We start from the raw sequence: 14,362 nt of genomic DNA on the forward strand, positions 1-14,362 counted from the left end.
GTCCTTGTCTACCTCTGGAATGAAGATACCCCACGGTCCACGTCATCCCCTCGTGAACATTTCTCCTCTTACTGCCTTCCCCCGAAAGCTGTGGCAAACTCTGTGAAGTCAAAATGTATCCGAACAGGAACATGGTCTACAGGGGCTAACACAGCTATCTGGTTGCTTTCCTTGCTGAGGCAGATGAGTGATCATGCACATCATGTTAGCACTGCACAGAGAACAGAAGCCTGGAAATTTGATATGAGAAGGTTATACCCCAGAAAAAAGCCTACATGGTTTAACTGTTAGCTGGCTACAATATGATGGCCAATTCAGACTGTGTACATAAGGAAAAACTTTGAATCTACAGTACCTATTCACACACCACAAAATAATATCGATACCTTTTCTTATTAGTTTTTCTGCTGTGGTATAGCTTTCTCTTTTAGCGTTAGGTCCTTGTCCTTAAAAGGTACGTACATGGGCATAAGCTAACAGGAGTAGTCCTAGAGGAAGTTATGGGTGCTTATTAGTTTTGTAAAGTACACACATTTATAAATCTATATACAGATTTAGAGACCTCGCTGTTCAGAAGCTGGATGTAAAGTGTCTAAACAACTACCTATAAAGAAATCTTATTCTATAATCTTCTTATGTATCTGTAATCAACAACCCGTCTCTGACATCCATTGGAATTGTGGATCATAATTCATGTTACCTGAACTGAAAGTATCCTTTCCTTCTGTCCTCTCCAGAGAGGATACACTGAATTGCAAATTAACTGGAGCATCCCATCCTTGACATTATGCAAACAGGGCATGTCCCTTTTTTTGATTCTTGTTTTTTAGTTGCCTTCTGAAATTGAATAGTTATCAGTAGGAAATAGGGCAGGAGAGCAATTATGGTCGTATCTGGGCAGGGTCCCCAGGGACAAGGGTGAGGTAAGGGGTTGACATCTCCTTACCCACTCCTCCCTCACCGGGCCTGTGTCTGAGAGCCCGCTGGCTGTCCTGGGCTCAGGGTGGCTCTCCTACATTGCCCTCCTTGTCCCTCTTGGACCTGCACCCACTGCGCTCACTGGCTGGCAAGAAGCAGCAACTTACTGCTGCTCTGCGCTGGCAGCAGCTCTCCTCCGTGGGTACCTGTTGCGCAGCCATGGTGGGGGCTTTTTGCCACAGGGCAGCGATCTGACAATTTTTCTGCTCTGCTGCTCTGTTGTCCCAGCCAGCTTCATATAGCTCCTGCCTGGCCTCATTCATAGCCAGGGCAGTGCAGGCAGATGACCCACAGGAGCTGCAGCCCTTGGGCTTCTGCTCCGCAGGGCTGGGGCTGTACTGGTGCATGGCAGCTGGGCTGAGGTGGATCCATATGCCATTCCTGCCCTTGACAAAGGAGATCCTGGCACACCGTTGCAACGCTGCTGCTGGCCACCGTGGCAGTGCCACCAGGTTTGGCTGATGGGGTATCCACTCTCTTCTATCCACGAGGCCACAGAGCCTCGTGTGGGCCAAACAGTGACCTTCCCCTGGGGATCTTGTTAATGCAGCAGGCCACTCTGTGTTTTACTATACTTTAAACTGCCCTGACCCAGTGACAAATGCTAAAGAGGCTTTTGGTGCAAAACTAGGGGAGGGTGGTTGGCAGAGGCCCAAAATGTCTTGGATTACAATCAGGTGGCTTTTTACCTCTTCAGACAGCTCTCAACAGGGAGAAGGATGTCCAGTCTCTGCATTAGCCTTTCTGCCATGGCAATAGAACTTTTATCTTTTACCTGCTTAAGTGGATGGGATAGCCCCATGTTTATTTAAGACTCTGACTAGCTGAGGAGTTGTGTGCAGTTCTCCTTTTGCAGGCCCAGAGCTCAGCCTACCTTCAGTGCATACTTTTTTCTTACAATGTACCTCCTCTACAGCTACTGCAGTCTGGCAGGACTGTGTATGTATGGCTATGTCTGTTTTAGTAACCAGCGTGGTCTGATAGGAGTGGATCTGTTGAGTAAAAGAGTGAGTGCTGGACCTGTCATCCATGTTACATACGTTTCAGGGGGGGTTACTTTGCACTAGCTCTAATTTGAACCTGTGCGCTGAATGCCCTCTAGCAGCTAGAGTGCATCTGGTGTCCTCCTGGAGCTCACCTTCCAGTTCAGTTTCATCCAGGAGAAATCCGACTTGTGAGCTCCGAGACTGCTCCATGAGGAGAGCAGATTCACTTCAAAAGTACAGTCCTGACCTGAGCTAGACCTGGCATGCAGGAACAGCTGGGGATGCCCAAGAAAATTAGGTTTGATGTTCCTCAGTTTAGACTCTCTGAAGTGAACAGTTCTGAAACTGTCACTCTAACTGTCCAGCCCTATATATTTTTGCAGCATGAAGTCAAATTCTACGTGACATAGACGGCCTGCTGCTGTAGGCATAGAGCTTATTTTCGCTTTCATGTGTCGATGAAGAGATTTAACAAGGCTGATGAAGGAGGTGCAAACTTGCCTTTCTGCTTATGAGGCCTTAGTCCTGGGCAAGGTCTGTGTAATCACTGTATTTCGGTGCTGTTGCAGAAGGACACTGTGACACTCTCAGCGTGTCAGGTGGCATCACTGTGCCTGTGTCTGCAGTGGGCCCTGCCTCCTACAGGCCTCATGAACTGGGCTGAGGCTAGCTGGTTAAGAAAATATTAATGGTAATACTGGCAGATGATTTGTAATGAAGCATCAGGGATGAGCTGCTTTCTCATCCTTTTTGTAGTAACTGTTTGAAAACTGGGCTCTTTTCTGGTCCGCTCATACACATGACAGAAACTAACCTGTTGCTTATCTTTAAAAAAATTATTCACACTCTCTGCATCTTGCACTTTAAAATACTTGGGTAGCAGACACAAGGCACTGGATGAGACATAGAGAAATGTAGAGTTTATTTCCATTGCTACCTTTCACCTGCTCTGTTACTTGGGTACCCTTTTTTGCCTCTCCTTTTACCTCCAACCCCTGGTCCACGTAGCCAGTGAGCACTTTGGGGCAGGGATATTTTCTCCTTTTCTGGTTTTAGACTTCTGACATTCTCTAAAATGGGGACACAGTGTAATATATGGGCATAACCCCTGCCTCACAAGTTCATTTAGGATTCAGGAAAATACTCTTCTGATAGCCACCTTATCCCTAAGCTATTTGTACCACAGCATCTCGATCTCACTCCACTGCCCTACCAGAGAGACCCTGCTCGAGCCGTGCCTGTGGAGCAAGGCTTGGCAATGCAGCAGTCCCATGAAGTTTGGGGTTTGGGCTTCGATGCCGGGACCACGCGTCTTCCTCTGCTACCCCCCAGTGTGTGCAACCATCACATCCCACAGCCAGGCACAGGGTACTGGCTGGGGGCAACTGGCCTTGCTGCCATATGCCTGTGGATATGAGGACGGTGGGCTGAACATGGAGCAGTTCAGTGGGATGCCCACACTGTCATCACATTTTACAGGATCCACATTTTGCAGGTGGGCTGGCACCCATCATCTCAATCACTGCCTACACAAGGCGAGGGCCCCCCCCCCCCCCGCCTAATGCACCTTTTTTGTGTTGTACTAAAGTCTAGTGTACCACTTAGCCAAATGACAAATTTACCATTTACTCATGAACCTATTAATGAAGCAATTAGGATACCAATTATCGGTTACATAGTAATTATGTTATTAGGATACCAATCATCATCCCTCTATATACAAGATAAAAATCATCACAAACTCTTTATTTTAAAATACACAATAAAAACACAATGAAATTTGAAACACAATGAAACACATGTAAACAGTTCGTATGATATTAGGCAAACAGTAGATATTTCTGTTTCTTTTCTACTTGACCATCTATTGCCTGAGATCTCTAGAAAGGGAATATCTTTGGGAGTTGCAGTCCTTTATCAGATGTAGTTGAAATTGTCCATCAGAGATATGTGCATACATAGGCATTTCCTTGAGGGGAAAAAAGTTCCCCTGAGATGGAAACAGAAGTGTTTCAAACTGCACTGATACTTGATCCTATAGTTGAAGAATCAAGGTAGCCGGGGAGCTTGGTAGGACTGGACATTGCTAATAGCACTTGTAAACCCTCAAGGACCACAGGAGAGGAGGGAACACACTGCCCCAGCTCAGCAATACCTACAGGAGCACACCTACAGGAACTTTTGTCCCAGTTTAACACCAAAACCCAAGTAAACAATTGGGAAGATTAACAGAGGGTAGTGGAGAGGGGGGATTGCCAGCAGCTGAAGTGGATGGCCTGTTTTAATGGTGATGCAGAAGCTCCTTCAGCACAGAGAGCAAAATGTTGCTCAGATCACACTTCAGGGTCCCCATTCTGCATCCATCCAGATGGAGGAAATCTGTCAGGGCACCAGCTTCCACCCCGCGCATGGGGGCTTCAGGCACCTGAGCAGCAGGATTATGCTGGTGATCTCACCCCGTGATGGGGCTGGGAGAAGCTGATGGGTGTGCCCAGGTCCAGGAACAGGAAAGACCTGTTAGGTCCATGCCCTGAGCGATCGAGGTCTAATTCAAGCTGTTGATATATGGTGCAGAGCCCCACTGCATGGTGAGCACAGACAGGGGGGCTTCACCCCTCCAGACTACCCGTGAGAGCCGAGTACCAAGGGGAGCATGAATGGGAATGTGCTTTCCCCATGGGAACACCAAAGAGCGCACCAATAAAGACTTCTGCAAAGAATTTGCAGTGTATTCATTTTTTGAAGCTGTTCAGAAGGCAGAAAATAACACGTCATGTGGCTACATCAGCCCATCAGGAAAAGGAGCAGCCACTCCTGCAGGAGGTGTAATTTCACTGCCCAGAACCTCATGGTCATGATGGATGTCTGAAGCCTGTATCTAACATTTGCGATGGAAAAAGAGATTTGACCCTGCTTCCTGACACTGCTGCACGACTGGAAAAATAGATAAACTTAGTTTGCGAAGCAGGAGGAATTGTCACTATTGCAAGAAGTCAGGTTAATGTCTCATTTAAGCGCTGGCACTGGGCAGAAATTGATCCCTCTCCAAAATGGAGTGGGATACTTGCCTTCTTTTGGGAAATACCCACACCAAGAAGAAGAGATAGACTTGGAACTGCAAATGTTTTTCATACCTCCAAAACGCCTCTCAATTTTAGATCTGAATAGCTGAGGTGAAGTAATTGGAGTGGGGCTACTGAGTGCAGTCAGGAGCTGTGAGCTTAAATAGTGGATTCTGGCTCAAAACTAGCAGTTATTAAACCAGACATGATAATGAAGCCAAAGACAGCGAGTTCTAAATCTAACTGAGCTGCCTAACAACTCTCTGCTGGAGACAGTCTCTGGGGAATATGCACCTGTCCAAAAAAGGAGATGTCTGTGTTGGAAAATTCAATCTCTGGAATTGGAGCGAGAAATACGGACAGCCAAGATAGCAGTGTGGATTTCATCTTGGCTATCAGCTGAAAGTATCAATCTTGGAACCTGTCTTACAAAATCAGTCTTTGGAAATTCCCTGTAAGGATATGGTCCACATGAAGTAAATCATTTACAGGCAATTGGCTTGGACTAAACAGTGGCAAAATCCCATAATAATAACTCTATATCATGGCAGCAAGGGATACATTAAAAAAGAAGAAAGAAGTCACAAGAGCAAAACATGAAGCAACAGATTTTGAAAAAGCCAGTTTAAGAAAAGTTAGAGGGGAAAAAGGTGGTGGTGGTGGGAGAATGACAATGCTTTCTAGGGCACAAAATTGGCAAGAATTTTTCTCCCATCAGTAACAAAAAACAGCAGACAAAAAAAGAGATTGAGTGGAACCAGCAACATCCGCTCACAGGCATACCATTTTATAAGGTTTTATAGAATTTTTTTCTTCCATAATAAAATACCTTCATGTTCTTACAGTATCTACACTAGTAGTTTTCAGTAATTTTGATTTGCAGACTCTGGAAAGTTTTCCAGTGAATATGAGGACCCAGTACAGCAAGTCTAAGCCTTCTAACAATAGTTTTGCCCCATTGTGGCTACCCATCCTGAACCCCAGTGCCCCCAGGCTCTGCAGGACACGAGTTGAACACCACTGAGCTGCTTGGTGGGCAAACTGCTCCTTCTTGTGTTTGATGAGGCTTCGTGGCTTGTGTCACAGCAGATGGCACCTTCAAGCTACCATTTAACCCCTGTGCTTATTGTCTACCATCCAAGGAAGCAGAAGATGCTGAGGGCCTGTGGGATTTTTTGTTGACGGGATTAGCATTAAACACTGAAGGAATTTGTCAGGGATTATTGGTGCAATGGTGGCTCAGCCCTGAGGACAGCACTTGTGGCTTGTCAGCTCTAGTGGCCATCCGGTGGACCCTGGGAAGGACCCTGGAGAGATGCCAAGATGTCCTGGGCCTCCTTGTTTTCCTGGGCTTTGGTGAAGGTGTGATGTGCAGGAAGAGACCTGCTGAGAAATGAGTGACCACAATCAAAAAACTTGTTCGAGACCAAGCCTCCCAAGTGAGCAAACAAGTTCAAGTCTCACGTGTGCCTGCAGATCCTTGAAATAATCTTTCTTCCAGAAGGACCAGACATGCCGTTCAGCTTGCCTCCACCTCTGGGTGCCCCAGTGTGGTGGAGAGGGCAGATGTGCCATGAAGGCTGTTGCAGAGCACACACCCGAGAGCTCGCTGGCAGCACCAACCCCTCAAATAAATAAATAAATAATAACAGCAAACGGGCACACCAGCAGCACCCCAACTGGAAACATACTGGCCCGGCTGAAGCAGCACGATGAAGAGGAAGGCCTTCCATTCTCCCGAGGGGCAAGTTATAAAAACATGTTATAAAAGCAGCCATGAAAGAGCTAGGCTAGTAAGGACTTGATTTCCAGCCTCTTCTCCAAAGGCCTGAGGCTGAAATAACAAAGGTTTCACTTCAGGTACCTTCACAGCTGCGCGTGGGAAGCTTGCACAAGACCAGTCTGCATCTGTCCTGGCACAGCTCCTAGTTTCTTGCTTTCGTGAAGGAAAAATATCCCTGTTTCAGTTCCTTGTGCATGATAAAATAGTAAAAAACCTTATTTTCATACATTCCTCAGCACCGCATCTGTGTATGGTGTCTCAGACACAGTGCTGTTATTGTCTTGTTTTTGCAGCTCCACTAGGGCAATGTTGTTGATAATAACCAATGTGTCTTTGCTGTCCTTTCCTGGAAGCTCCACTTTGGCTCTTGGTGGGTTAAGCTTCCCAGAGTAGAGATAGTCAATGTAGTTTTCAGGCTTACTGGAAACAATATTGCTGAGCATCATGACAAACAGAAGAAAGCCAAAAAACCCAACGATGATGAGGATATAAAAAGAGGCCATTATCTCCTCTTGCAACTCCAAGGCTGGGTTGCTGAAATTATTGAACCGAAGGGTCTTCTTTTCTTCCACTAACATCTGGAGTAAATTCTGCTTGACTGAACTGTCATTTGTGTGGTTGTTGAAATCCATTCTCTGTTTCCACTCTGGCTGCAAAAGCTAAACAAAACAAAACAGTAAACCAACTTAGCTGGTTAATGCATTCCTTCCTTTTGTGTCTTCTAGTTCAAGTCTTTCACACTGCATCTCCTCCGCTGTGTACCTTATTACACTCAGCTCTCTCTCAGCTCCACTTCTTCCATGCACAGAGCCACCACGAAAGGCAGTGGGAAGTTTATTCAAGACCAACAGAGTTAAACACTGTTGCTCACTGCCTTAAAGATGTGCATGCACATGCACAGGCACACACCACTCCCCATTAAGCTGATTTTGTGTTGATAGTGATGTAGCATCAAATTCAGGACAAAGGAATAACATTGTCAAATCCTATGACTATCACGATGTAAACACAATGACGTGCTTAGGTACTGCCATAATTCAAATGATAGTACCACTCAACCAAAAGGAGAACAGTACTATATTACAGCTCTGGATCCTGAGTGGAAGGGCAATAAACCATCTACAATAAAACTTGCTGAACTGACAAAAGAAGGAAACAGTGGGAAGGAACTAAATTAATCCAAATTGGTATAAGTTTGTTATCTTGCTGAGAAGGAGACTTGAGAAAGAAATTATTTTCTGCCATATTATGTTTGTTGAGGTTATCTTCTTTTTTCTTATGAGCTTTTTTCAGAGTCATTTTTCGTGCAAGAAAAAATTAAACCATTGCCTCTAAAAAAACATGAAGTCATTCCTTTGTGAAAAATTTCAAGAAGAAAAGTTTTGACTCCATCTCCCACTCCTACATCTAAATAATAAGCTATTTCTTTTGGCAGCAACAATTTGCCAAATTTGATACAAATCTGTGTATAATTTTTGGTTCTCTGAAATACCCTTCTTCAGGAAGCATGCTATAATCTTAGAAAAGCGTTATGCAAATCTCTCCATAAAGTCTTGTCCAGCTGTAAACAGAAACCAAGAGTTTCATCTCAGATATGCCACTTTCACTAATTTAACGACATTTACTTTGTTGCTTTTTGTTGTTTTTCAGCCAGTGCTAGTAAACCTGTGTAGCTCTCTTAGTTGCAAAGGGTCTGTACAAACTGGAGATACAAGCCCACATATTTCAGTATGACATCTGGTGATTTACGACACCTGAGGCTTTGACTACTTCCTTAAATCTCGTACAAGAAGCCATTTAAAGAGCTAGCTATGGATATTAGAATTTAAAAAAATGAAAATTTTCTGATGGAGACTAGAGAAATCTCCCTCAGAGCAGCTCACTCCTCCAGTCACCAAGAGATATCTGGCAGCATGAAAACAAGCATTACCCTTGGAAAAGCTCATGGTCAGATCCCAACGTCAGGGCAACCGGCATCCCCAGCTGGCGGCCTCCTTTTCTTTTGCATCCTGCTTGCTCCCTCCAGAGCAGGCACTGGCGGGAAGGGATGCTTTATCTCCTCTCTGTGCGTCCCGCATTGTGAGGATCACTAGTCCTCACTCAAGGAAGTCAGGCACTTCCTCTCTGGGCCAGTTGTGATGGGCCTGTCACCTGAATGTGCAAGCATGGATTGGTTGTCTGAAATTGCCTGAACATCCTGGATGATTAAGATTAGCTATTCCTGGTTAGGTTTCCACCTCCTTGCAATTATTATCTTTTAATGAACGTGTTTACTTTGCTGGCTGGGTTGTGACTGGCCTGCCTGGAATCTATTAATAGCCAAATAACCCCTGCAGCCAGTTACCGGAGTCGAGCGTACAACTTACACGACAGCCATGCGCAGAGGCAAGAGGAGATTTACAACTGCAGCACAGGAACTGGAAACACATCTGGGAAATATCACAAACTATAACAATAGCGGCCATTTGGGACTACCTAGCTGGGGTAGAATTTAGTCTTTAGCTAACTAGGATTTTTAGGTCTACACAGAAAAATAAAAAGGCAAGATCCCTGCCATACTTCTAACCAGATGCAATTAAACTGCCTTTGCACTCAAGCCCAGTCTGGCTATATGTCCTCGGTTCAGGTAGAGATGAGTGTTCATAATACTTTGCAAAAGTGAAATCTATCTTGTTTTTCCCCTTTCAGAGTGCACAATTTAAAAAAAAAGTGTTCTCTACCTCAAGTGGGCGCTGGCTGAAAGTTTTATTCTGAAAAAGCTTTACTGAAAGTAAATTGACTTCCGATAATAAGGTTTTTTCTCTTGCTCCAAAAACCCACATATCCCTCCTCTGTCTCTCTGTCATATGCTACCAAACCCTCTGCTCTGGGTTTGGTGGCCAATGCCATGATGGGCTGCTACACCTGGGGAGCACCAAAGTTCAGGGATACCGTAGTGCTCCTTATTTTTCTTGATACATGGCCACCCTAACTTTCTGCAGTCCCCCTCCCCCCAAAGAAATACTCTCCTGCTCCCCAGACTATGTTGTGCCTGGTTGCTGCAACTATATGCATTTACCACCAAGTAAAAGTGAGGCTAAGCTCTGAGTGCTCTTTCACTCACATTTATTACTTTCAATGCATACTACTGTCAGCATTTTTTTGCAGTGGGAGGTCCGCACTCATTTCCAAACTACATTCTGGTGCTTTAGGGGTCACCTTAAACCCTACCTCACATCTCTGCTTTTGGTCATATTTGCAGACAGGATACATTTTAGATGGACCTCTTGTCTTCTTAAAATTTCTCTAGCTCTTCTCAGTGCTGCCCTTGGGATCCCGCACTTAGCATCAGCTCCCATGACTCCTGCCGCTACTGGAGTGGTGCTAGTCCTTTAGCAAGGCATATAGATTGTTGAATTTTTTAAATTTAATTCAAAAAGCACACTTTTTTAACATGCAGCTCCTCATGCACCTCTCTCTAGGGTATCCAGCGCTTTGTGCTCTATAAAACTGAAACCGGTTAAACGTTGGACTGGCACTTGAAAAGTCTGCCAAGTGTGGGTATTGCTGAGCTATGTGTCATCCGACTACAGTAAAATACTGTACGTACGGAAAACACAGGGGGATACACGTAATGGGCCACATTTTGAAAAGCTTTCTCTCCTATATGAAATATAACAGAAAAGCAATGCTAAAGATGCAAATCCCAAGAAAAAAATAATGAGAGGCTTGAGGCAAATGACATAACAAGCTGAAAGGGCAAAGCATCACCTGTTACTTTAACAGCTACCTAATTCTGCTCAGGTCGGCACATAGCGCGCTGGAGATTTTTAGCCAGTGGACTTTGGAGGCCAAGAACAAGTGCAACACAACTGAAAGGCCTGCAGAACCTCAGGGTTCACCCCAAAATGAGAGGGAATAAAGCTAGGAACAGGATCTGCCTTTAGTGGCATCTAGGTAAGAATTAGTGACTGCTGTTGTGCCTCACCAGGCCTTTAGGAGAGAGAAAACAGGTTTCAATGGTTTTGTACAAATAGGACTGTGTCATTTGCCTATGTACATACACCCCCCCCCCCCCCCCCCCGTAATATTGGAACGATACAGGGATGGTACATGGACACTCCTTGAGACTTCAGGTGGCCGTGTTGTCACTTTCTCCCCATCCTCATCCCCATCCCCATCCCCAACAGATTTTCTTTCACAGTGGGACTCATCTTGTTTCTACACAATCCCCTCTCCACTGCTTTTCCACAGCCAAAACATTATTTTTCCATTCTAACCATTTTCTGTTTTGCGTGTGAACGTAGGTATGTTCCATACGTTTCAGTTGTAAGTATTCGTTACTATCATTTATCTCATAGACAAGTTTAAATCCATGAACATAAATGTATGCACACAGATATATGTACATATACTTCTCCTCTCCCTACAAACACATACACACAATGATATAAAAACACCCGTATAGCTACATGTATAATGCCCTATCATCTGGCTAATTTTCCAAAAATGATTGGTAGTTTGAGTGTTAAACAGAGCTAATTTTCAGAGAACAGCACTTTAAGAAAAATCTGTATCCATAATAATCGAGACGATTAAAGATCTCAAAAATAGCCCCTGTTAAAATAGTGCCTATTTATCTCCATGTAGACGTTCCAGACCCGCCAGGTACCATAACAACAGCTATGAAATGTCGTACTTGTTCAAAGAGCTTACTTACATTGTAGACTTGGATATACCCTGGGAGCAGCACCTCTTTCAGCTGTGAAGCTTTTCCCTTGCTGACCAATGCATTTAACTATTTAAGGAGCATGAGAGAGGAGTGGCCTCTGCTTCTTGCCTCTAGCAAGTAATCACAGGCACATTATGTATGAGGGAGTGTCGCCAAAGTAATGTGGTAACAGGATCCTATGGGCATACAAGGCTCGTACAGTGTGGGGGCTCCAGGCAAGTGACCACATGTTGCCTCATCTCGTGGAGGGAGAGAATTCAGTTGCCTCAGTACAGGGCAAAATAAAGCACAAAGACTTCTCCAGGCAGGCACTTGTTGCTGGACAGAGCCTGTGTAAGAATAGATGTTATGTCTGAGGCTGATTTTTGGTTATTCATCATAGATCTGGAATTTTTAAAGTTGGCAATACTCAAAATAGAGAAGAAAATATCTGTCTTCTAGTCACCCCAAGACATCACGGCTGGTGCCATCTCTTCAGGCAACAGGAAAGAGAATACGCAGTTATTTCTCCGCATTTGGTGCACACCTACATCCCTGTTCTTCCTGCTTTGCACTTCTGGAGAAAGGATGGGGAAAGAAAGTACTGATAGGAATGGGAAAGACGATGCTTGGTGAAGCAACCTTACTATCTTTCATCTTACATCCTCCTGCCACAGCCTCTTCTATCCTGTTCTGCCAGCTGGGCAGGGGTGCTCTATTCAGTTCATCCACCCTCTACATGCCAAAACAGTACAAGTTACACCCCTTCGTATTCAAGTCCCCTTTTACGATCAACATATAACACCGATCGCAGTTTACAGCATTTCCTATTTAACTCAGATTTTGCCATGGGAGCCACAGACAATTGCTATCATGGGCACACTCTGCGATGCCAGAACACTTCCACTAACGTCAGCTCAGTAAAGAGTAAAGCTTCTGCTAAAGTAGGCTAGTTTTCCTTCCCTGCCAAAAGACAGGAGGGAGTAGGACAAATAAAAGCTGGGGTAACCAGGGCCCCATGACAGCAGGGTCTGTCTGCCTTTGAGAAGCATCAGCAGCTATTGCTATTAAATCGCGGTCAGACAGATTCATAAATCTTGCTGTGGGATTTGTTTCCAAACTACTCATTTTTTCATGTCTAATTTTTGCTGGATTCAATGCACACAGTGCTTTGAAAGTATGAGCAGCTCGTTAGACGAGCTGCACCTTTGGCTAACAAGCTCGGAGCGAGTAAGAGGACAAAACCAGAAGCAGGGTGTTATTCACTGGAGAAAATGAGATCTGGGGACTCACTGGCAGCAAGGCCTAATGGGAACGAGAGTCGGGGGTAAACTCCCTCCTGCGCTTTCCCCATCTGTATATAACTCGCACTGCTGCAAGATTGCAGGACTTTTATAGCTAACCCCCAGCTCTAGGCGTGAAATGTGGTACTGAGAGTATTAGCAATTTAAAGCCACGATCACTCCAAGAGACAAAACCCAGTGGAGAGGACAAAATACCAGCCGTCATGTCTATACTGTCTTGCCCAGGGCTGTGCTGGAGACTGAGGCTGGTTGGGAGTGAGCCAGTACATCAGCAGGGCACAACGCAAGGCCACGTGGAGATGCTAGCGAGGGCCCTGGCAATGGCATAGCTGGGTCAGCGAGGCACTGCAGCATGGCTTGTTAGCCTGCCTCTCTGCAGGGCTCATCAGATTAGGGCCACATTAGACTGATCTATTAGCGCTATGTTAGAGTCACTGTCCTGTTTCTAGCTTTGGAGGTAGTGTCGTGAGAGCGAGGGAAGGGGGAAACTTGCACCATGTCCATTTGCCCCACCAAGTATAGCTCCAAGTCTCCTTGCAGCTCCTACCTCACCTCTCTCCCTAGCTAAAGTGTGAGGAGGGAGAAGCCACCTGTTTTCATACCTCTTCCTTAGATTTGATGGTCATTTTTCTTGGGAACATAAACAAATGAAAATGTAAAAGTGTTAACAGTGATAACAAACCCATTGGTGATGATGTCTGCCTGATCTGCCATACCACATGGGGATAGGAGAGGGACAGGCTCATGCCTACAGCAAAAGTGGGATTTATCTCACTGACTGGGACTGTATGGGGAGCTTGTCTACCCAGTGGAGGGGGACAGATAGTCACAAAGGTGATGAGTCCCTCTCTCTTAGCATGACATGCCCTCAGGAGGGGCTTTCTTTCTATTGACTAGATGATTAGTGTCAGCCTCTAATCTAAAGACAGTAAAAGTGCTGTGAGATAAACATTATGCTCAGTCATACCGAGGCTGAAGTATGTAGGATTCCTGCTTCTCCTTCCCAAAGGCAGGACAAAAAGGGTCCCATGTCACCTGGAGGAAACATCCAGATACAATTCTCTGTAAAATGAATGAAGGAGCTAGGGTAGCCACGATGTTTAGGTGAGGGGAGGATTTCTTGAAAAGGACGGAAGTCATGGGAACACATCAGAGGGCTGGATCCCGTTGTGGTGTGGGTGGAGAGAGGTGTGCAGCCACAAACATGTCCCTTGAGCAGGAACAAGCACTCAGCACCTGCCTAATGGAGACAGTCTCCTTCCTCCATCGACAGCCCTAGAAGTCTGTGCCAGTGCCGATGACACCTTTCTTTTAAAAAGGAATGAGGCATGAGGGAATGGGTTTGGAGCACAAACATAACAGCAAGGCCAGAAGGAAAATGTTGAGAGTCTTTCAATGAAGATACAAAGACTCCAGAATAAGCTGGGATGTTTCCATTAGCTTTCCATTAGCTGAGGAGTTAATCCTCACACTTTTTAGGTTTAATTTTTCCTTAAAGATAACATAAGAAAAAAATACAAATCAGCAAGAGTACTTTAGTTGGATCTCTGCGCTAATGT

The 14,362-nt window shown here is 45.1% G+C and overlaps 1 long non-coding RNA gene across 2 annotated transcripts; it reads right to left on the reverse strand.

Annotated features, from left to right (window-relative positions):
* Window positions 1-3,682: 3,682 nt before the first annotated feature.
* LOC138061579 (uncharacterized) lies at window positions 3,683-11,640 on the reverse strand. Of its 2 annotated transcripts, none has more exons than XR_011135419.1 (2): window positions 11,509-11,640; window positions 3,683-7,468 (listed from the first exon to the last, which is right to left on the reverse strand). It is a non-coding gene; the product is annotated as an uncharacterized lncRNA (long non-coding RNA). The 2 variants fall into 2 exon arrangements; XR_011135420.1 differs by lacking the exon at window positions 11,509-11,640 and adding an exon at window positions 8,740-8,955.
* Window positions 11,641-14,362: the final 2,722 nt, after the last annotated feature.

The sequence above is a fragment of the Struthio camelus genome, chromosome 1, assembly GCF_040807025.1.
Source record: "Struthio camelus isolate bStrCam1 chromosome 1, bStrCam1.hap1, whole genome shotgun sequence".
Lineage (NCBI taxonomy): Eukaryota > Metazoa > Chordata > Aves > Struthioniformes > Struthionidae > Struthio > Struthio camelus.